At 48.9% G+C, this 24,004-nt stretch overlaps 1 protein-coding gene and 1 long non-coding RNA gene across 2 annotated transcripts in view; one reads left to right on the top strand and one right to left on the bottom strand.

Moving 5' to 3' along the window:
* Twist2 (twist family bHLH transcription factor 2) overlaps nucleotides 1-15,751 on the top strand; it is a 47,970-nt gene extending 32,219 nt beyond the window's left edge. The window contains exon 2 of the mRNA XM_013122113.3: nucleotides 15,100-15,751. The gene's annotated coding sequence lies outside the window, so the exon portion shown is untranslated. The remainder of the gene's footprint in view (nucleotides 1-15,099) is intronic.
* On the bottom strand, nucleotides 15,572-23,539 carry LOC106022138. Its single transcript, XR_001197178.3, has 3 exons — nucleotides 17,032-23,539; nucleotides 16,044-16,131; nucleotides 15,572-15,819 (listed from the first exon to the last, which is right to left on the bottom strand). It is a non-coding gene; the product is annotated as an uncharacterized LOC106022138 (long non-coding RNA).
* Between the last annotated feature and the right edge of the window lie 465 nt (nucleotides 23,540-24,004).

Below are 24,004 nucleotides of genomic sequence, written 5' to 3'. Positions count from 1 at the left end.
GACAGGCAGGGCAGTCACACTTATTTACAGCAGCTGAGACAGGTGAGGTTAGGTGAGGCGTGCATGAAGTCGCTTCCCTCGCTGAGGACAGACAGTTGATAAGGGCTGGTAGGGTTTTTTTTCCTTGAAGGGTGTGGCCTGTGGCAGGTTGACCATGCTCAGGGATAACTACAAAGCCAAGACTGTTTGGGCAACACAAATTAGACTCAACAAGTTTTTGCTCTGTTTTATCTTTAAGACATAATGCGGGGTGGATAGGGAAAAGGGGTGCATCCGAGAGGAGCTTGGGGAAGGTGTCAATATGATCAAAACACAAGGAATAAAATTTGCAAAGAACTGATTTAAAACTGAGAAAAGTTAAAAAGAAAAGGTTAACAAAATATAAATGTCACTGTACCATCTTTCTGAGATTTTTGTCTGTATTATTGCATAACTTTCACGAACGTTTTAATAATGAGGTTTTTTTCAGGGCTCATTAAGTGTCCTTCTGCCACACCTCTTTTAGCATCTAGGGCTCCCCCAGACATGATTTGGCCTTATGCGTTTGCAGGAATGAAATCCTGGCATTTGGCAGAGGTTTCTCTAAGTCAGTGGTTCTCAACCTCCCTCACATTATGATCCTTTACTACAGTTCCTCCTGCTGTGCTGACCCCCAACCATACAATTATTTCATTCCTACTTCATAACTGCAATTTTGCTACTGTTACGAATCATAATGTAAGTATCCGATATGCAGGATATGTGTCATACAAACCCAAGGGGTTTCGACGTATAGGTTGAGAGCCACTGCTTAAGTTATGCCGACGGCGCCTCAAATTCTGTCTGCAAATTCCTTTTCTGTTTTATACAGACCTGTGCTTGAAACTTAACATTTGTAGATTCCATGGGACACCCACAAGTTGACTTTCTTCTTCTGATTCCTTGGGCCACCCCAGCCATGTTGGATGGGGCCATGTGACTGGTTCCAACCAATGAGCCTTGGGAGGAAATGGTACTGGTATTTCCTGGCTAGAGCGTGGAATAACTGGCTCGTGTCACTCTGATGTCTCTTGCTGCCCCAAGTTCCTGAAAATGATGCATGGTGAAGCCATCCGATGTTGGAGTCCAGCCTGAACCCTGCCCTGACTGTGTAGATAGAACAGAGTCGAGCCAACCCCAATAAGCCAGAACTGAAAGAATGCAGCACTAAACCTCGAGATGGAAGGGCTTGTTTGCTGTTTCCATGAGACCTAACTCACTCTGACAGAACCGCACTGCTGCCAGGGAAAGCATTCCCAGAATGCATCGTAGTCACATGTCTCCTGAAAATCTTATCGGTACACTTGGTTTGTAAGATGCTCGCTTTATGAGAGGCGTGTCCTCCAGGAGAACTGGATACAGAGAGCCTTTTAAGACCCACGCCCCAGGAGCTCAGCTGTGGAAGGCTCTTCTTACTCCAGCTATCACAAATTGTAAAACTGTGCCAGGGTTCAGCCAGGATTTTATGTGAGCCCTGGACATGGCTCTTGGGGATCAGATTTCCTTACAGTCACAAGATTAGAAGCTGAAAAAAACTTTAGTCGTCTTGCACTTTCCATACGTGTTGTTTCAAGTTTTTATCTGTGGTTCAGATTTATTACCTTATTTTCAGAGCCCTGCCTCGGGTGAGGGTTTTGTTGATTTTTCCCCCCTCTTGGTTTACTTTCATCCATTTTATTTGATTGCAGGGCAGTGTTTTGTTTAAAGTGAATTCAACCTGCATTCTTTAAAGCCGCACAGGACATCTGCATCACATCTATTTACTGACCAAGCTTGATTAAAGAGAACCTGGGAGGGAAGGTGGATTTTTGGATCAAGGCCTTAGAGTAGATGGCTGAACTCTCTTATAAAATTAACATTAAAACCATTTTGCATATTCATGGGATCCATCTTGGCAAGAGAATTGACTATGGGATGTTAAGATGGAGTTCATCTTAATTAAAAGCTTTCAATGGGCAGTTAGGACAGGGTTTTGTCATGAAGTTTGCAGCAAACATTTATATACCACAGGTAGCACCTCAGCTCTCTGATGGTTCCAAGATCTTGTTTGGTATCTCAGGCCCTGAGCTTTGCTATAATTTTTATAAAAGTCATCTCAGGCCTCCAAACTTAGGAATATTGTCCCTCTAAACAGGAGAAAAGTGCAAGGACATGTTTGTGCATCTAAGAGTCCCATAAATGATTTCCCAGGCCATGTCCATCGGAGACAAAGAAACTGGAGGTGTTTGTAGACACACAGGGACCATTCCTAGTGTCCTTCTTGGACGTCCACACACTCCACCTTCCCAGCTGCAGCTGGCTCCAGTGCAGGGGATCCTTCTCCTAGCGGCAGACCTGTGGATGCCCCCAGAGTCCCAGAGGGGCAGGAAGAGGAGGGATGTGGAAGCCAGCCAAGAAGAGGCACTGGGTCTAACTGACAGGCTCAGTTACCTGTAGTCACAGTGATATCCTGGTGGGGAACTAGGCGGGACCTTGCCATTCAAAATCTCTGCACCAACCCATGAACTCAGTAAATAGCAGCTAGAGAAAACTCGAGGCACAAGTTGCCCTTTTTAGAGATGTGTGTGTGTGTGTACCATGCATGTATATGTAAGTCTCTGTATTCATGTGTAAGTGTGTATATATTATGAATGTGTGTCTACACATGTGTGCACATAAATGTTTGTGCATGCATGTGTGTGCACATTCCTTTACACATGGTATTTTGTATATATGTGTGCACACATGCAATACACACATATATGTATACATACATATGCATATTTATGTGCTGCCTATTTATAAATCTTATCAGTCTAGGATCGGAAACATTCCAAAGTGATTTTGTCTGTCCTGAACATGTATAGAACTTTCACTAAGCCACACATTGTTAACAGCCATGTACACAGACCTTATATCATAGCCCGTATATCAAGAGATGATGTAAAGTCTGTGGCATGCTCTGTGTTTTTCTTCAAAGCATAGTAACCTCTTTTACTGAAGTCTAGAGGAGGATGTGTGTGTACTCTACAAATACTATTGCTTTTCTCATGAGGGACTTAAGTGCTCACAAATGTTGACATTCTGAGGGGGTCCTGAGGTACCTAGGGATGATTCTATGTGTCAAGTATGTGTGATACCAAGGCAAGAAAGTCCTATGGCCTGTTCTTTGACAGACAACATATTCCCTCAGCCCCTGCTTTCTGGTCCTAGAGCAGAATTGCTACGCTTGTTTTGTATGGCCATGTTTGCTGTTGAGTGATGGCTTTCAGAGAAAATTCTGCTTATACTCAGACATCAGTGGCTAGTATTGTGTCACCTGGGAGGAATGGCTACCTAGAATCCCAGAGAAGCCAGTGTATGTGACTTGGGGCAGCACTCCTCCTCCTTCATGGGCTGGTGGCCTCATTTGTTAGTAACTGCTCTGGAACTCATGCTTCTGTTAGAGAGTTCTTAGCCTGCAGTGAGCACCAGCCATGTGCCAAGTGTCTTCTCGCCTCCTGAGAACGTTGTACTGCCCATTATATAGTGAGGCAAAGCTTGCAGAGGGAGGCACACCAGCCTGTCCATGGGATACCTGTCATGCAGAATTGGAGGGACACCTACATGGAAGTGGGTCCAACTCAGCCTGTGCCTCCATGGAGGCCCCAAGGAGTGCGAGCTCACCCTTGTGCCTACCATCAAGTAAGTTGCATGAAGAAAACACTGAAGGAGATGCTGTGGGGGTGAAGTCGACCCGTGGTGCATGTGGACATCTGGAAAAAAGCCCATGTGGTCTCTGCATGGGCCAGGGAGGCAAGACCACCAAGAATGTCATTCATTTGCTGGGTCAGTAGGCTACCTGTCACTCTTGTGACCATATCAACAGTTCTTTCAGAAACAATCACCCTGAAAACCATACCATGGAGCCAGGTAGGTGCTCCAGGAAATGACACTAAATACATAGGCTGGATTGTTTGCCGTTAGCAAGGACATGGTTCCCACGTTCTCACCTTGACTCCCAGTGTCCTAGAAATCAGGACCGTTCTGCATCCCATAGTCCATAATTGGTTTCCATCAAGGTTTTATTCTCTAGGAATATGGCCAGAGATGCATACATATGTGCTAAAATCCACTCATATCACTTTCTACTTCAGACAAAATTCACTGTTCAGGAAAATACAGAATAATTGTTTTCCTATTCAAAAAACACTTGGAAAGCAAAATAAATACATGAAGCTTATTTCAATAGCCCGCCACCTATGAATGTGGAATTTTATTTAAAGAATATTAATTTAAAAATTAGCAATTATGAACATATTTCTGGATCTCTCTACTTCACTCTAGGAATCTGAGGTGACAGGGCATCTGCCCAGGGAAATAATCACAAAGCCCTCCCCCAACTGTCCTGGTTCTACATCCCTGAGCCCTGTGTGAGGATTGCTGGACACCTGCTTCCGCCTCCCTCCCGTTTGCCCCTCCACTTGGTCACTGGGACCGTGCACTGACTTTCAGAACCTCAAGGGGAAGGGCTCATGTTAAAATGTGGACCCCAAACACCTGTGGACCCCAAACACCTGCTTGGTGAGTGTCCCATGCCTTCAGACAAATAATGCACAGGGCCTGGCATATAAAAAGGACCAAGTTGTCAGCCGCCAGTGTCTGGATACATTCTCCATTGCACCCTGCACATAGAGACTGTTCCTAAGTCATCTTCCCCTCTCTGCATGTCCCTTCCCCTCTTACAGGACCAAGTCCTCTTGGTCCTCCCTTCTCTTGTACTGCTGGCCCAGTCTTCTGCACAGCAGGGCCTGCTACCTGTCTGCTTTCCCTCCTGGATGCCTCTTGCAGTAGGTTCCCACTTACAAGAATGCTCATTCCGAGGCCTTTCTCTCAGCTTGCTCTGTGAATTGTATCATAGGCAGGGAGCATAAAGCTGTGGCATTGACCCCAGGGGCTCAGGTTCAAATCCTAGAACAGTAAGTTACCCAGCTTTCACATGGATGCTTGCATTTCTCTCTCTTCTAAGGACCCGCTGAGCTACTCGTGGGTCCTGTGAACGAATCAGTCTGGCCTCTGTGACTCCCTACTGGCCCTGCTGAGTCTGTGTCCCCGATCTTCTGGGCCATCGAGGGGCCCCTCCTGATTGGGGCACGTCTCACCTAAGCAGACTTAGCTCTGCAGTGCATACCCAGTGTCTGTGGTTGCAACATTCACCTCCATCTCCATGTTGTCACACAGGGTCCCATGTGTCTCTGGGCCCTCCACAGAGTCACACTGACCCAATTCACCCTCACCTGACTGGCTGAACCTCACTTCTCTGTCCCAGCACTCCGTGATCTGTCCCCAGACAGTGCTGAGGCTTTCAATAACGTCCAGTGCTTCACTGGAATTGGGTGTTTGGGATGTATATTGACTGTATTTCATACCGCAGCATGGAGTCCTGAGTGGACTTACATGACTGCTTCATTAGAATACTTATGGCGCGCTTGCTGTAATGATTTGTTGTGCTGTCTGTCCCCAAAGTGAGTCCCAGCTGTGGTCATCTCAGCAACCGTCCTTCGGATTCCGCTGAGCTGTTGCTGTTGCAGGGGGCGAGCAGGTGTTGCTTGGCTCCGTCGGAATGCATTTGCTAAGCTATCGCCCCGGAGTTTGTGCTTGCATGTCAGGCGCCTTGCGTGTGAAATAGTGTTTCTGGCCAAGACTTGAGTTCTGGCTGCCCGTCTTAGCCCACCTGTGTCCTGTCTTCTCTCTGCCTCTGAGATGACAATGTTTGACTAGATGGTCCCTGAAGGAGCCTCTGTCACCACCAGACTGGGATGGGGCAGTTTTTCATTCTCCTCTCGCTCCCCTGGGTCTTATGTGGGAGCTGATTCAGTGACATCTGGGGAAGTCATAAGTCAGTGGTGAAGTAGTTCCTGGATATGGGAAGCCACAGGGCTTGGAAAGGGGTCAACTCCTCTCTGGTGATCTGGCTCATTGTGGTTCTGAAGCTGAGGAATGCCCCCCCTTTGCAGCCTCTTGATGGCTTACGAGGAAGAAAAGTCAGGTGTCACTGAGCAGGAGGCTGCCAGTAAAATGGGGAGGTGGCAGCTCCCACCAGATAATTAAAGGGACAGGGTTAGCTCCTGGGATGCGTGGTCATCAGTAGGTGATGGGTAGAAAATGATCCTTCGGTGACCCTGGGGTAGAGAGGGCAAGCCTCACCCCTCCCTGGTGGTGTTTGGACCATTCCAAAAAGTCATCCTGAAGTCCCTGAAGGAAAAAGCCAAGTCTGATGACAGGGTGAGTGGGGGGGGGGGGGGAACGAGAAAGAGAAATGTGATGATGGTGGGTTTCCCCTTTGTCACACATGGCAATCCCAGGACTTATGCAGCCTGGAGCATGGCGTTAGAGAGAGGGCAGAGACAGGGAAGACCTGTCTGACCATCTTTGCCCACCTTCGCCTTTCTTCATGTGACTCAGCTATGTGGGTTCAGAGATGCCAGGATATTGTCACCCAGAGATCGCCAGAGAACACAGAGGCTTCACCTCACAGGTGCCCTGGGGTTACCCTTCCCAAGGCCACCCCGGTTGCAGCAGAATCAGAGTAGCAGGTCCCAAAACTGCGCATGTATTTCTGAGTCTCACCCTGAACCTGGGAGGGTTTGGAGACCGCCATCCCCTCCCTGGGACTCTGGGGGCTTCATGAAGGCAGGAGATGGAATGCCATCCTTGGGTCATGGCAGGGAGGTAGAGAAGCCTGACATCCTAGAGATTAAAGGACACCTTCTGCTACCAGGGAAGCTCCCCATCTCTGCTCTGGCCACCTTTTAGAGCACTGCGGCCAGCGTCACAGTCTCCTCTTCGTCTGATGAGATACACAGCCAAGCTCTCTAGAAACAGGGTCCAGAAACCCACAAAGGAGACCACACAGTCTCTGCTTCAGGTAGGCGAGTGCTCCAATAGCCCTTTGAAGGGTAGGAGCCTCCTGCAAGGAGCCCGGCACAGCCACCCAGAGGAAACTATAAAAACAAATGAATCCCAGAAGGCCCATTGCTTTGCGATTTTCATTTGCCTCAGAGAAAGAACAGCCTGTCTCTGTCCCTGCCCCGTGGTCCCACTGACATCCTTCATCCCAGAGAAGTGCCCCCCGACCCCCACCTTCAGACTCTTCGGAAGGTCTCTTTCAGTCACTGTTCCCGTTTCAGAGGCTCACTCACTCAGCCTGGCGGTGGGCCAGGTTTTTCTGAGGTCAATCTTGTGGCTCTGTGCTTTGCCCATATGACCTCCCCACCGCCTAAGCCATCCAGAGGGTACTCAGAGGTCTGAGTGCGCAGACATATTGTCTGGGAGGAAAGGAAGTCCGGCTTGCACACCTCCCGTCTGTCCCATAAGTCTCTACCGGTCACTCCCACCCGGCACCTAGCGCCCAATTTCTAGTACCCAGCATCCAGCAAGGGAGCTGGACCACCACTCCTAACGGGCCAGAGCCCTGAGAGTCCAGGTTAAGCTGGCTTGCGGCTCTTGAGAGCTGGCCCCTTTGTCTACAGTAATTCACTGTCTCTGCTCTGCCCTGCCTTCCTCCGAGCTGAGCTGGCTGTGAGGATCTGGAATGGAAGAAGATTCTGCCCTTAGAAGCAAAACATGTTGCTTCCTCCCTGGCCGTGCACACGCATTTGTCAAAAAGACAGCTTTCTGGGAGGGAGGGAGGGACAGCCACAGGGGTGAGTGTGCGTGGAACTGGCCGCAGGCCTGAGGCTGCCCAGGGCTGGTCCCCCTGAGAGGCCCAGCGCTCTCCTTGACACTCTTACCCAGTGGGAAATGAAGCCTTTCGGCTAAGTGGGGTGACTCCCGGTGTTTATCCCCAGCATCTTGGTGCATGCTGTTTTCAGATGGGTGATCACTGAGCGTGGCTAGCAGTGCCCACAGCACGGCCCGGCCCACATGAGGCTGTCCTGAGAAACCCGTGGCCTATATGTCTGAGATCCTTGAAACTGGCTGGCACCACCTTAGGCTGGGGGGCCACAGTGGGGCCAGGCCCAGACAAGGAACAGCAAAATGTCCACGTTCTTGTTTCTGCCACTACTCTAACCTTCTGTATGATATGGACCATCTCAGTCTAACCTGCGCGATATGGGCCATCTCAGTCTAACCTGTGTTGGTATGGGCCATCTCAGTCTCTAACCTGTGTGATATGGGCCGTCACAATCTAACCTGTATGATATAGACCATCTCAGTCTAACCTGTGTGGTATGGGCCTCCTTAGTCTAACCTGTGTGGTATGGGCCGTCTCAGTCTAACCTGTGTTGGTATGGGCCATCCCAGTCTAACCTGTGTGATATGAGCCGTCTCAGTCTAACCTGGGTGATATGGGCCGTCTCAGGTGGCGGGGAATGGGGCTGGTTTGAGTGTGGAGTTAGCAGTGTCTTCTCTTAGCCTAGTAATGCCAGTCTGGTTGTTACCCACTGTCCTTCTGTAGCAGGTGGCAGCTGAGATTTCTGAGGCTCCCTTGTCTCCCTACAACATGGAGCATGAGGTTGGCAGGCGGGACTTGTGCTCCCCCAGAATGAGGCTGCCACTCGCATAATAAGTGTGCCTTCCCACCTTTAGGTATGCGAGCCTCCACCTGGGCTGTTCTCAGCCCACCCTGGTCCAGGCCTGCCACTCTCCTGGGTCCTGTGACACAGGAGGCCACTGCTCACCAGGCATGGCGAGGGCGGCGGCCTGTTCTAAGCTCTGGGAGCCGCTTGGTCCTCTCTGTCCCCTCATCGTGTCCCTCTCTCCACAGCTACTAAGTGCAAATCAGGTGCTGTGGGCAAGTGTCCTGGTTACTGCTCTATTGCTGTGATGAAACTCCAGGGCCAAGACAACTCAGGAAAGCATCTAACTGGGGAGTGGTTTGCAGTTTCATAGTCCATGGCCATCGTGGCGGGAAGCAGCCTGGCATTGCATCGGAGCGGTAGCTGGAAGTTTACATCCTGATTCCCCCAGCAGTAGGCAGAAAGGGGGCAGGGAAGGGGCAGGTGGAGAGGGAGGGGGATGGAGAGGGAAAGAGGGACTGGGCCTGGCATGGGCTTTTCAAATGTCAAAGCTCACCCACAGTGACACACCGGCTCCAAGAAGGCCACACCTGCTAATCCTTCCCACATTGTTCCATCAAGGGGGGAGGGGATGACACTAAGGGCCAAATATACAAGACTTTGGGGCCTTTCTCATTCAAATCTCCTCCCCTCCAGACTTTCACCATCATGGCTACATGGCCAGCCTGAGCACTGACACTAAATGTCCCCATGACCTTCAGAGTTCCCACACAGTAGAGCCAATCATTGCTCCTGTTTAGTGTTTTTTCCCGGAGAAGGTGAACCATGTTCCCAAGGCCTCCCTACCCTTGAGCAGACCTGTCACCCTGACCTCGAAGTAGGAACTTCACTGGTCCTCTTTCCCCAGGTTTTCTGTAGGTTGCAATTCATTCTGAACTCCTGAATTAAACATTTTTGGTATTTTGGAATTGGTTCTTAAAAACACGACTGAGGCCAACACTAGTCATCCCAGCATTTGGAAGGCTGAGGTAGGAGAATTGAGAGAGAGAGTTCAAGGCTAGGCTGGACTACAAGCTGAGACCTTACCTCCATCCAACATTAACCAAAGCAACAGAGGTCTAGCTTGGCTTGTTGATGTCTTAGCATTTTCCATTAAGATGCATGGGGGAGTGTTCCATCCTTTGGTTCTTGTACCATTGCACGGGTGTCTGGCTGTGTCGGTGTTTTGTGGCAGGGAGGCTGTAATTGCATGAATACAGAGCGTATATGGGAAAATCTCCATGCTATCAACCTAAAATGGTTCTAAAGATTAGGCTCTAAAATAAATAGCCTTGAATTAAAAAAAAAACAAAAACAGGAAAAGCACCCTCTTGCTTACATTCTGGAATAGCTGAAGTCACAAAAGTAGGAACTACTGTCCTTTGGTGTCTATTAAATCCTTTCTTGAATTTTCTTCGCTGATTCTGGAAGGTAGTGCATTGCAGCAATTAAGAGAGTGACCCTGGGAGTGGTGGCTCACACTCGTAACCCCAGCACTTGGGATGCAGGAAGCTTGCAAATTTCAGGGCAGCCTGGGCAGTGCTGTGATGGGGGCGGGGCAGCTCACAGATGCACCTCCCAGTCTGCTGATGGCGTTTCCTGCTGCAAACTCGTGAAGACTCAATCAGGGTTTCCAGCACCCACAGGTGTCCCAACCTAAGAGGCCACCAGAGCCAGCCAGTCTCCCAGCCCAGCCCACAGTGACTCTTTGCCACCCTCCATTTGGTAGTGGGGATACATGTACTGTCCCTTGTCACACTTGTGGAGTCAAAAACTGACGCACAAGCAGGTTCCCCTGGGTGCCATAGTTGGGGACTCCCAGCCTCCGTGGTGACTTCTTTTCCCCATCAAGACTGAACTAGAATTGTTGTCAGGTAGGGGACACAGGTGGGAAGCCACTGTGAGTCTGGCTGGTCTTGTTCCTTTTTGTGTTTGAATTCCCACAGGTTTTCCTTAGTCTCAAATCCAGAAATCTATTTGTGGCATGGTTCAGTTTTTCTTCCAGACCCAAGTCCCCCTTTAACCCGAAGGCTTTGTTTTTATTGGCTGAGAGGATCTTCCTGATCTCTCCTTAGTGACTGACACCCGCCTCCAGGACAGGGAGGTCCCCAGCAATGTCTGCCCTCAGGACTTGCTCCTCGACATCTGCTTTCCCATTCGCTAACTCCTGACTCCTCGATTAAAACCACTTCATCCCTAAGCTTTCTGGGGCTCCTGAGAGTCTGTTTTGATAGCTTCCAACCTGCGCTTCTCATTCAAAGCAGACCACCTCCTTCCCTGGGGCCACTTGGTGGGTGCCCCTCATGAAGGTCTCTGCTCATGACCCCGTGTGGGTGAGGAGTCTTTTCTGATAGTTGTTTGCTTGGAGTTCGGAGACTCGACAGATGATGCTATTTGCCCCACCTTCCCGGCTTCCCGTTGGTGTTGGTGTGGGCATCTCAGAAGCTGTGTCCAGACTCATCCAGAATGGGAAGGGCCCCAACTGGTAGACGGGGCTCTCCAGAAGCCCAAACGCTCCTCAAGTGGAATGAGCAACGGGATCCATGTGGGCTGATGCCACCCCCAGCTTCCAGTCCAGTGGTAGTCCTACCCAGCCTGCCACTTCCCCAACCTCTGTGGGACTGGAATCAGGAGTTGAAAGGGTCTTGGCTTTAGAGATAGCCGAGTGTTACTGTAGGAGACAGAAAGCAGGACAGCAGGACAGCAGGACAGACGGGCAGGGGTTGGCCCATTTGAGCAAACTGTAAGGTCTTAAGGTCCAGTGGAGCCAAAAGTTCATCCTTTTCTCATTCTAGGGGCAAAGGGTCAGTTAATGCCTTAACTCTGAACTTCTTTGTGCTGTAGATGATGGCCCCACCCAAGTTCTGTGGTCATGTCCTCTTCCACCTCTCGGGGCACCACATGAGAAACCCAGATGTGTTGTGTGCATGTGTGTGTATATGCATGCGTGTACATATGTATGCATGTGTGTGCATGCATGTGTGTATGTATATGCATGTATGTCTGTGTGCATGCATGTGTGTACATGTGTGCATGTGTGCACATTTATGTGTACATGCATTGTATATGTTTGTGCTTATGTATGTGTGTGCGCATGTGTGTGCATGTATGTATGCATGTCTGTGTTTGTGCATGTGTGTGTGCACATGCACACTGTGTGCTCTTTCTGGCAGTCCAGCTAAGTCTCCTCTGCAGCAGCAGCATCTGGCCTGTGCTGTCCTTGGGACAGTTTTCAGTGTCTAGTTTACATATGTGTTTCTTCTGCTGTCATACTCTGATTTGTCTCAGCCGTCTCAGCAACCAGCACCATTCTTTGCACACGCCAGACACTCAGTGCATGCTGGGAGGTGGATGAATGTGCACGTGGATGGAAGGAAGGGAGGGGAGGAGGGAAGAAAGAGTGGGAGACATTGGGGGAGGATGGCAGGGCAAACTTCACAGCCAGAGTGCCGTGCCTTCCCTTGGTTAGCACGAGGCCCTTAGTGTTTCTAAGTACCCAGTGGTTTGCTTCAGGGCCACTGAGCACTGCTCTCAGTCCAGCTGCAGCCTGCTTGGGGCCAGGTAGAACCGGAGTGAGCCACAGGAGGCCCATGCATGGGGCTCGTACCCTTCAGTGGCGAGGCCATCTTGAGCCCAGATGTTTTTCATTTGCCCATGTCTACAGACATGTGGGGGTCAAGGTGACATCAAGGGGGTTAGGCTGGGAGGCTCTCAGTCAAGAAGACTAATGAACCTGCCACTTGCTTCTGCCTGAGCCCCAGGACCCTCTGGCAGATGAAGCCAACCCCAAACCCTACCCTATTGGGACAGCCCCTGCCATTCTGTGCTTTTCACGGACTACCCTGTGCTTCCCCTGGTGGGCTGGCTCAGCTCAGATATCAAACGCTGTTGTAATTATTTCCTCCCACTGAGGAAGGCTTCCATTTAGCTCCCCCCCATTAATTATCTAATTATAACCACATTCGCCAATAGAACAGCCTTTGACTCTCTGCCCGGGACCACTTAAAAAGGCTTAAATATTTGGAGTACTCTGAACTTGAAAAATAAAGGAGGAGGGAGGGAGGAAGAAGGAGCAAGCAAGCACACACACACACACACACACACACACACACACACACACACATACACACGCCTGTCTGTCAGTCAGTCAGTCTGCCTGTCTGTCTGTCTGTGCCTAATTTTAGGGAAACTTTTAGACTTTCCAGATTGTTGTGCTAATTCCAGGGGAAAGTATTCGGGAGCTTTGAAAAACCCCTCACAGAGCTCAGGTCTTGGGAACAGTTTGGCTGAAAGTCTGAGACCTGTGCACACCAATCAGTGCAGGTGTAGTAGTGTGGTGAGCTGCCCTGGACAGCCAGTAACAAGCCAGATGCAGCCCTGCTGCGGCTGCAGCCCTGGGGTGTGTGGCTGCATCCCTGGAGTGTGGCTGCAGCCCTGGAGTGTGGCTGCACCCCTGGAGTGTGGCTGCAGCCCTGAAGTGTAGCTGCACCCCTAGAGTGTGTCTGCATTCCTGGGGTGTGGCTGCATCCCTGGGGGGGTGTGTGGCTGCAGCCCTGAAGTGTAGCTGTAGCCCTGAAGTGTAGCTGCAGCCCTGTAGTGTGTCTGCATTCCTGGGGTGTGGCTGCATCCCTGGAGTGTGGCTGCAGCCCTGGGGTGTGGCTCAGACCTAAATGTTCCCATCCTTCGTGGCTTCATCACTCACCTGGACGGTATTTTCATCGGGATACTGATCCCTTATGTGCTAATATTTCTCCTCACTCTCTGGACCACGCGGCAGTAATGTAATGTAACCTTGAACTAAATGGTCACCCCTCTCCTTCTGATTCTCAGACCAGTGTCTAACCAGCTCTCTGCACATTTTCAGTGAGCTCAAGATGGGCACAGATGAGTGATGGAGATCTGTTGTCAAAACCACCTGACTCCTCCAGGACTAGGACATCCATGTAGCACAGGTGCCCTTTTCCCTGTCAATCTGCCTTGTCACCTACTGACATGCCCCCCCCCCTTCTAGGCAGTTTGGTTCCAGATCAGCCTTTGCTAAGGGAGGCTGTTTCTTCACAGAGCACCCTGTGTGTTTAAGGCATGAGTGTGCATACATGTATGCACACATATTTGTGTGTAAGTATGTTGCCTCACAGGTCATGGGTGTGTGTACATGAGCATGACATTTGATCTGAATGCTGCAGGAAGTGACATCAGGAGCAGCTGTGCTAGGTGACCCCAGAAGGTTCCTATCCCAGATCACAGTCAGAGTAGGGTTTGTAGGCTGGTGTTGGCATCAGATCACAGTCAGAGTAGGGTTTGTAGGCTGGTGTTGGCATCAGGTCACAGTCAGAGTAGGGTTTGTAGGCTGGTGTTAGCATCAGATCACAGTCAGAGTAGGGTTTGCAGGCTGGTGTTAGCATCAGGCCCCTTTGGCTCCATCTCACTGGTTCACATGACTTAAAAATCAGTTGTGTGGCCTTGTAGTGGTGGGAAAGTTGTATCTCTCAATGACAGCCGAGGGAACAAGAAACACAACACAATATACACTACACACCTCACTGAACATGTATGTCACACATACCCACTCTATTCATACTAAGCAACATCATGCATATGCTATATACGCACATTACACACCACACATATACTATACACACCTCACATACCACACACACACACCATGCATACATAACTTATATCATATCATACATGCTATATATATACATACATACATACATCACATACTATACACACCACACACACACACTATATACATACATCACATGCCACACACATACCATACACACATTTTACACACCACAAACACTATATACACATATCACATACCACAGACACACTGTACACACACCACACATATACTATCTATACATCACACATCACAGATACACTATACATACACATTACACACCACCACACCACACACACTATATATACATCACACACCACACATACAGTATCACACACATCATACACACACACACACACACACACACACACACACACACTACACGACACACACGACATACAGTTTTCTCCACCCATCCTGGACACACATATATGTCCCACACTATGCACGAAGGCATGTACATGAGCTATGGGCCTATCCAGATGTTGAAGCTGTGGTATCAGTTTATGCTTAGGGGGAAATGGGTTGAACTGCTCATAGGACTTGTGAATCTATAGTTATTTCCAAAGTATTAGTATAGATTCCCAAGAACTTGCAAAGAGAACTCTGTGGTGGATGGCTCTCCCCAGGAGCTGTATATTTTCCTGCATCCTCACCCCATCCCTCCTAGCTCTGGCCTCCCTCACCCTGGAAGTCTGCTCTGGTGTCTCTCTCAGGAGCCAGCGTGTGGCCCTGAGAAGATGCGGTGCTGTGCTCAGTGGGCTGCAGGGCCTGGGAACTCTGAGGTCTGGCCCCGCAGGGGAGAAGTTGAGAGTGGTACAGATGAGACCTAGCTAGCTCTCCCTACCTGCAGCCCCAGGTTCCCTCGGAGAAAGGCCGTACTTCCCCAGAGGCCAATGATCCACCGTCTCCCCTCTCCTTCCCTTGCAGACCTGCCTGCACATCTCAGATGGAAGTGGGATGGATACATCCGCGGCTCTGACTTCCGGCACCTGGACAGCCTCGTGGCTCCTCGAGCCCCCGTGCCCCAGCTGAGTGTTCGGAGGGGGCAGCAACCACAGGACAGCAGACCCAGGTTCACATCTCTCAGACGTGCCCCATGGGATGGGCACCAGCCTTCCCGCCTGCCAGTGACTTTTGTGTCCTCATCGTTGGATTATCCTCCTGGGTTTTGGTTTGGGGGGGATCTTTGTGGAAAGCTCTAGATACAAGAGTGCATTTGTAAGGATATATTGGATTGTATTTCCCTCTAAGTGCCTTTTTAAATGTATATTTTTAAATAAAACCGACATGCATTCTTGTAGAACCTGTTTAAACTGGACCAAGGCTCTCAGAACAAGAACCCAAGACCCCTCCCACCCCAGACCTCCCTGGCTGTTTCGAGGAAGCCTGGAATTCTTGCTGGCACACTCCTGCTCTTTATTTCTTCATGGCCTGCTCAGCTAGCCATTCTTTTATATTCCCTGTTCAGTGTATATGTTGCTTATTTGTTTATTTATTGAGATATTTTACCAGCTAAGTGACTGCCACGCGCTGTGTGTAATGTCCCACACCCAGGAACAATAAAGAGGCCCGCACAGTCCTGTCGTTGCCGTTCTCATCTCTACGTCAGAAAGCCCAGTGGGTTGCAGAAGCGAACTTCTTGTCACTCTAAAGGGACGAGAAAGGATGAGAGACATACATTTGCTTCTCCATACATCGCTAGCCGTAGAAATTTCTAGAAGCCAACAAATGCTAATGTGTGTCTAAAGACAGTGTCAGCAGACCTGGGCCTAGGAAACAAAGTATGTTCATTTCACTCACCGTGACAAAAAACATGAACAGACAAGCAAACCAACAAAAAGAGGGGAAACAGCTTGAAAGAAAATACTTACCTTGGCTTACGGTTTCAGCAGTCTTAGTTTGTGGCCGGCTGCCTCCATTGCTGTTGTGTCTAGAGACGTGGCCCACGTGAGGGCGTATCTGTAAGACGGTGAAGATGAAGGAGTTGGCGATGACCCAGGGGCTGGCTGTGGGGTGTGGTCAGAGATCTCTGTGTGATGTTCAGGTTGTGTTGGGGGTGGTTACACACAGAGCTGAGGTGAATGTGCTACAGGAAAGAAAGGGTTTCAAATCCTGACATCGCCTAGTGTGTCCTCAGGCCAGATGGTGACACAGAGCAAGGACACTGAAGGGTGGCCGCCACCCATGCAGCAAGACCCAGAGGTGAGGCTGCTGTGGTGAACCGCAACGTCCCGGATGACTATAGGGCGGCCAGCAGAGGCCAGAGAGATGAGGGATGAGGCAGCGTGGGCCAAGGCACATGTGGGACGATCTCTGGGTTTGAGGAGCACCATCCCTATGAGATGTAGGGTGCAGGGAGTGGGGGTCCTTAGGGAGGGGGAGCAGGAATGAAGGGCTGTGGGACAGGCTGGTGGTGTGAAGCCGGCAGAGGCTTGGGATGAGTGCAGGGACTTGGGGGGCTTGGGGGGTCTGAGGGCGTGACAGGAGGTGCCCATCTCAAGATGATCTCCATAAGGTTGGGCACAGGCTGCCCAGACTGACTGCTGAGTGACTGGAAGGAACGTCTCGCAGGGAGCTTCGTGGGGTCCGGCCCCTGCTCCTGAGGTGCCTTGAAATAAGAGCAGTACAGGGACTTCCACATCGGCCTCCATGGCCTGCCACCTATGGCGAATGGGCAAGTGTGTGTGTACATGTTTATATGTGCATCCATGTTTGTGTGTGTACACATGTTTGTGTGTGTATATGTGGAGCTGCACATGTTTATATGTGTATGCGCATGTGTGTTTATGTATGTGTGTTTGTATATGCATGTGTCTATGCAGTTGGTGTCTTCTATCTCCACTCCATTTACTTACTTACTTTTAATTACATTTACTACTTGTGTACCATGGCACACATGTGGAGGCCTGCAGGAGGCGGTTCTTTCCTTCCATCAAGTAGTGTTAAGCTCAGGTCATCAAACATGAAGACAATCGCCTTTCCCATGAGCCATCGCCACTGCCTTAGTTTTTAAGAACCTCATCAATTCAGCGAAGCTGGCTTGCCACAAAGATCTGCCTGTCTCTGCCTCCCCAGGCCTGGGTGCTGGGTGTGGACTTGCACCACCTCAACCCGACTTTTGTGAGTACTGAGGACTCTCGTGTGCAAGCCTTCATGCTGGCCATGGCTTTCCCGTCTGAGCAACCTGTGGCGGCCGTGATTCTTGAAGCTCTGGTGGAAGGGAGGAGAAGGAGTTGTAGGGAGCCTTGGGGCTCCTGCTGGGGATGGCTCCACTTCTTTGGCATTGGGTGGCAGAGCTGGTGCAGGGTTTCCCCCTCTAAATAGCGGCTGGGAGCAGCACATGCAGCCGCCAGTGACACTGGAAGAACATGACACCCAGAGGCCGTCAATGTCAACCCTGCCATTGCTGCTGGATAAAGTTCCTCCTGAATTCCTGCTCCTCGTCTTCTCTGAGCTGGATCTCAGCTTACAACACAGAACATTTTAACAAATGCGTATTCGACACTTCCACTGAGAACAGACGTCAGGAGAGTGCTAAACATGGCCAGGCTGACACAGTACAAGGAGCAGCACAGAAAACGCTCTTGACACGTTGACATCTTGAGAGGCCACGGCCAAACGGGAACCTTGACGATGACTCTGAAGAAAGCAGAAAGGGCAGCCGGGTGGAATGTTCTTAGAACACAGATGGTTGTGGTCCTGGGGTCACGCACACTCTCTAGGCTCTGGCAAGGCCTCCGTGCATCCCTCCAAAGAATGAGCAGAGATGGCTTTGTGGTCTGATGAGATCCACGGCACAAGGAAACAGAACCGATATCTGTGAGGAAGGGATGGTGAACACCAAAAGCCAACCCACAGGGCTGTTTCAAAAGTGAGTGGACAAGGAGGGGCCGAGTTTGAAATGAACCTCTGAATGTTTGCTGCCAGTGCTCGGGGCTACGCAGATGTCCAGAGGTGAGAAGAAATCCTGATAAGGCTAGCACCCACCGCTGAGCTACATGGTCCCTGTGGACTCCATGCAACCCAGGTGGTCGAGTGGGAAGGACTCTAGCTTCATATCGACCTGACGAAAATAAGGCCAGAGCACCTGTGCTGTGTGCATTCTGCCTGTGGGGGCAGGATGCTCCAGACAGGGCCTGGGCATAAGAGCAGCTCGTGCTGGTGCAAGTTGCTTACCTTTTCTTGTTCAAACGGATGGAAGATTCCCCACCTTCCTCCATGGTTGGGTGAAAGATTCACACAGCCCAGAGTGGCTCTGCTCCATGCTTCGCCTTACAGACGTTCCCTGCTTGGCCTTACAACTTTAAAACGGCTGCTCCCTCCGCTTTGTTCGGATTTTAAAATCGTTGTTAGGATGCCAAGATTAACAAATGTGACTCTTTATCATATTGGAACTGACCCAGCAATTCACAGATTAAACAAAAGCAGACAAGGCTAAGGAGTTGGAAGGAATTGCGAATTTCTACTAGTTGGACAGTCCCGCTGACCTCCAGACCCAATCCTCCCACTGTCCACTTTGAGGAATTCTCAAGGTGAGGGGGGATTAGAAGACCTCTCTCTGTCCCCATGTCTTCCTTCTCTGTGTGGACAGTCTCCACACAGCCATCTCTGCTGCTCCCACTCTGCTGATTGGAGGGAGGGGAACTCTGGATAGCCACTTAGCTGCCAAGAGCCCAGGCATGGGTGGCCTCTATCAAAAGGATGAGCTGGGCCAAGCAGGGTCCTCTAGGGGCTTGGGGGAACAGAGGCTGCTCTTGTTGGCTGCAAGAACTGAAGCCAAAAGGATGTGATTCCGGAGTCAGCGGCAGGGGTGGGGGAGGCGGTGGCATGTGACCCCTAAGCAAGAGATGAGAGAACAGATTCCATGAGGAAGCAGAGAAGTAGGCTGGCCGAAGAGCAATGCAGAGAGGAGAGATGAGCTCATCACCCAGGGCAGGTAGGGAGAGGCCCCTGGTCCTTGCTGGTCTTAATGGAGCATCCTAAAGTACGTGGGATGGTCTTAGTCCATGTTCTGCAGCTATAACAAAATACCTGTAACGAGGTCATTTATAGAGAAGAAAAGCTCATTTGGCTTGTGATTCTGGAGGCTAGGAAGTCCAAGTCCTACTCAGCTTCTGGGGTAGGCAGGCAGAGTTGGTGCATGGTGAGACAGCAAATGTGCTGGTTAGCTCTCTCTTCCTCTTTTCAGGAAGCCAGTAATGCTTCCACGGGGGCATACCCTCCTGCTACCCGCAGACAGTATTAATGCGTAACTTTGGGGATTCAGTCTTAACACAGGAAGCTTCAAGCCACAGCAACGGAGAACCACTGTCAGTCTCTTGAGCCACTCTTGCTTCAGTTGCTGAGTGTAAGTGTGTCCTGACTGTCAGGATCACTCATTCTCCACCCAGGGCTTCCTAGTTATGAGACGCTCATCCATTCTGACACATCTGGAGTGCTAGTGCAAGGGGTTCACACACCTGAGTGCTAGTGAAGGGGTTCACACACCTGGAGTACTAGTGCAAGGTGTTCACACATCTGGAATGCTAGTGAAGGGTTCACACACCTGGAGTGCTAGTGAAGGGGTTCACACACCTGGAGTGCTAGTGAAGGGGTTCACACACCTGGAGTGCTAGTGAAGGGGTTCACATACCTGAGTGCTAGTGAAGGGGTTCACACACCTGGAGTACTAGTGCAAGGTGTTCACACATCTGGAATGCTAGTGAAGGGTTCACACACCTGGAGTGCTAGTGAAGGGGTTCACACACCTGAGTGCTAGTGAAGGGGTTCACACACCTGGAGTACTAGTGCAAGGTGTTCACACACCTGGAGTGCTAGTGAAGGGGTTCACACACCTGGCGTGCTAGTGAAGGGGTTCACACACCTGGGGTGCTAGTGAAGGGGTTCACATACCTGGAGTGCTAGTGAAGGGTTCACACACCTGGAGTGCTAGTGAAGGGGTTCACACACCTGGAGTACTAGTGCAAGGTGTTCACACATCTGGAATGCTAGTGAAGGGTTCACACACCTGGAGTGCTAGTGAAGGGGTTCACACACCTGAGTGCTAGTGAAGGGGTTCACACACCTGGGGTGCTAGTGAAGGGGTTCACACACCTGGGGTGCTAGTGAAGGGGTTCACATACCTGGAGTGCTAGTGAAGGGATTCACACACCTGGGGTGCTAGTGAAGGGGTTCACACACCTGGAGTGCTAGTGAAGGGGTTCACACACCTGGGGTGCTAGTGAAGGGGTTCACACACCTGGGGTGCTAGTGAAGGGGTTCACATACCTGGAGTGCTAGTGAAGGGGTTCACATACCTGGGGTGCTAGTGAAGGGGTTCACACATCTGGAGTGCTAGTGAAGGGTTCACACACCTGGAGTGCTAGTGAAGGGGTTCACACACCTGGAGTGCTAGTGAAGGGGTTCACACATCTGGAGTGCTAGTGCAAGGGTTCACACACCTGGAGTGCTAGTGAAGGGGTTCACACATCTGGAGTGCTAGTGCAAGGGTTCACACACCTGGAGTGCTAGTGCAAGGGGGTTCACACACCAGGAGCAATTCTGATCAACCTGCTCCTCCAGGTCCCACAGCGGGACAAGTCCAAATCCGTCTCCATGGCTGCTGAGGGTCCTTGGCGCAGCTGAGCCCCCACTGCCTACAGTAAAATCCAGATCAGTGGGTGTCTCAGATCAGGTCTTCTGTGTTCTCTTTTTTTTTCCAGCCTCACTCAAATCTCATGTTTCCTCGGTATTTTATAAAAATAAACAACACCAAACAAAATTCTCAGCTCTATCCTGAGGGAGAAGCAAAGCAATGGATCTGAATCTCCTACTTCTAGGAATTTGGGGGACAAAGTCATCAAAACCAATTCCTGTTCAAAACAAAGCTGCAAGAAAATCTAAATCCTAAAACACAAAGCAAAGTGGACCCTGACCAACAATGAAGTGTGCAAACCATCAGTGCCCCGAGGACAGCAGGCTGTGCAGATCTGAGCGTGTAGGGAGCAGAGACCTCCCCAGGGGAAGACTACTTAAAGACTCTCTCCACTTCTCTGAAAACTTCTTGTCACCAAATGAGCCACCACATTTCCTGCTCTATACCCAAAGCACTTTAAGGTGCTGAGCAGACCACAGAGGAAAATTCACCTGTGAGAAAATGCAAATGCTAACATGTAATTCATATTCTTACCCTGAATTTACATTTACTTGGTTGATTGAAAAGAAGCAAAAATGGAATTATAAAAAATGTTCAAGCACACTGTGAGAAATACAAATACAACAAACAATGCAGAAAGGAAAATAGCATGCATACATCCCAACACATACATCCTAACACAGCCATAATTACACTAAATGTAAATAGTCTAAAGATACCAATAGAAAGGAATTTCCATCTTGGATTTAAAATACCAAACAGCAGGCCGCAACCATTCAGCTTCTCCGAATGTGCTTATACCATACAACAGAGTTGCCACACACAACTGATGGAGCTGGCAATTTAGCTCAGTAGGTAAAGGAACTTGCTGCACAAGCCTGGCCATCTAAGTTCAACCCCAGGGCCCCCAGAACAATGGAAGAAATAGAACCAACTTCCCCAAGTTCTCCTCTGACTCAACACATATGCTACGACACGAGTATCCCCTCCCCCACACATACACACACAATAAAAATAAATAAGTAAAACTATAGAACAGAAAGAAGTAGACCAGCCCAGTTACAGTTGAAGACTTCAGTCCCTCTCCCAATAATTCATAGAACAATCTACAAAAGAACACCCACAAGCAGCAGAGAGGATAGTTTAAAGTGCTAATGAAACACAAATCAAAACAGATTGTATCTTGAACCATAAGATAAATTCAACAAATTCCAAAGAGTAAAAATCATAGAAAGTGTATGATCCAACCACAGCAAAGTCAAGCCAAAAAACCAGTAATTCATCTCTCCCCCCTCTATACACACACAGATTTACAAAATTTAAACACACAAGTCACAGAGAAAATCTTAAGAGAAACTTAAAAAATAATCAAAGAAAATGAAAATACAACACATAAAAATTTGTAGGACTTGGGTACACAGTAGTGCTAAGAAATGTGTCAAACAAAAAAATTAATTCCTACCTAAAGAACCTAAAAAGAAGAGAGAAATTAAAGCAAGGAAAAAAAACAATAAAGATGAGACTAGAAGTTCTTGTTGTTGAAAATACTAAACAATAAAGAAAATCAGTGACACAAATGGGTGAGACAAACAACACTGACAAATTTAGCCATACCCACAAAGGGGAAGAAAGGGAAGGCAAAAATCAATACCATTCATGAAATTACAGATCCTAAAGACCTCAGAGGGATCCTGAAGGCACACCATGAATAACTCTACATAAATCTGTCGGCTTGAACTCCACAAACCATCTGAACAGAAAATAAAGCCAGAGGCTCGCTACAATTCACCCAGTATGAACTAGATTGTTTGAACAGTCCATACATATTAAGGAAGCTAAATTCGTAATTTCATACTCAAAAATTCTACTAAAAATTGAACTATGGATCAATGACAATTCTATACAGTCTTAAACAGAAAACAAATAGGAGAAAACAATTCAATATATGAAGCTAACATTACCCTGATACAAGAAAAAGTTAAAAAAAATACTGGGGGAAGGTTTAGAGTAAATATAGCCTATACAGAGGACCTGAGTTTGGTTTCCAGGGTCTGGGTGACTCATAACTACTGCAATTCTAGCTCCAGGGGATTCAACACCCTCTTCTGATTATACATACATATACATATACATATACATATATATACATATACATTTATTGCTCAATGCACTGATCAAGTAAGAGATACTGCAGGAGTGCAAAGCTGGTTCAAGATTTTTCTATTGAATTTAAAGCTCCCCTCCATAAGATTTGGTACATTAACTGGGCCAAAATTCATGACTTGCTAGGTCCTAAGTTTTAGGGAAGAACCTAATATCATTATTATACTCTATGGATACAGTGATAAACTGCCCCCCCCAAGTTCCTATATTTATACTCACAGATAGTGTGCCTCCATCCCTTACCAGAGACACTTCTTTTTACAGCATTGACAATAAATACAGAGACCCACAATTAATTAAGAGACTGTGGAGTGCCCTGTTATGGGGACATAGGACAGTTTTACAACACCTCTATCCCCTCAAGACTCAGGGATCATAAAGGAAAGGAGGAGAGAAAGATTGTGAGAGCCTGAGATAGTGGACATCTGCAGTAAAGCATGATTTGCTGGCTGCAACAGGACCACTGCACACATGAACCCACAGCAGCCGTGACTGTGTGCACAAGACCTGTTGGGGAAGTCCTGTGCATATGACAATAAAGCACTGTTGGCCAATAGTGAAGCAAGATAGGTGGGACTAGGAAACGAGGAGGACTCTGGGCAGGAGAAACACAGGGAATCAAGATGTAACCGCCATAGGGATAAGAAGCCCGGAAACTTCTCCGGTAAGAGAAATACTTAGATTAACAATTATGGGATAAATACTTAAGTTAGAGCTAGCCAGTAAGAAACAAACAAGGCCAACAGCTTCATAATTAATATAGCCTCCTGTGTGTTTATTTGGGACTGATGCGGCTCTAGAACCAGGCTGGCGGGAAGGCTTCTCTATACAAAGACCTGTACAAGATCTGAAATCCCAGCATGGGTCAATGAGGGCTCATGAGGTTCTGTCCTTCAATGAGGAGCTATTGGCAACTGATAGCCATTAGGAAAGGGAAAAAAAACAGTTTTTAGTGATGGTCTTTACCCATGCACATACTTCTGGAACAAAACAGATCAGTGTTTTGTTTTATTTTAATTCACATGAAGTTGTAAG

The sequence above is a fragment of the Mesocricetus auratus genome, unplaced genomic scaffold (genome assembly GCF_017639785.1).
Source record: "Mesocricetus auratus isolate SY011 unplaced genomic scaffold, BCM_Maur_2.0 Super-Scaffold_100010, whole genome shotgun sequence".
Taxonomy (NCBI): domain Eukaryota; kingdom Metazoa; phylum Chordata; class Mammalia; order Rodentia; family Cricetidae; genus Mesocricetus; species Mesocricetus auratus.
Note: the sequence above shows the minus strand (reverse complement) of the source record. Positions and strands in the feature narration are given on the sequence as shown.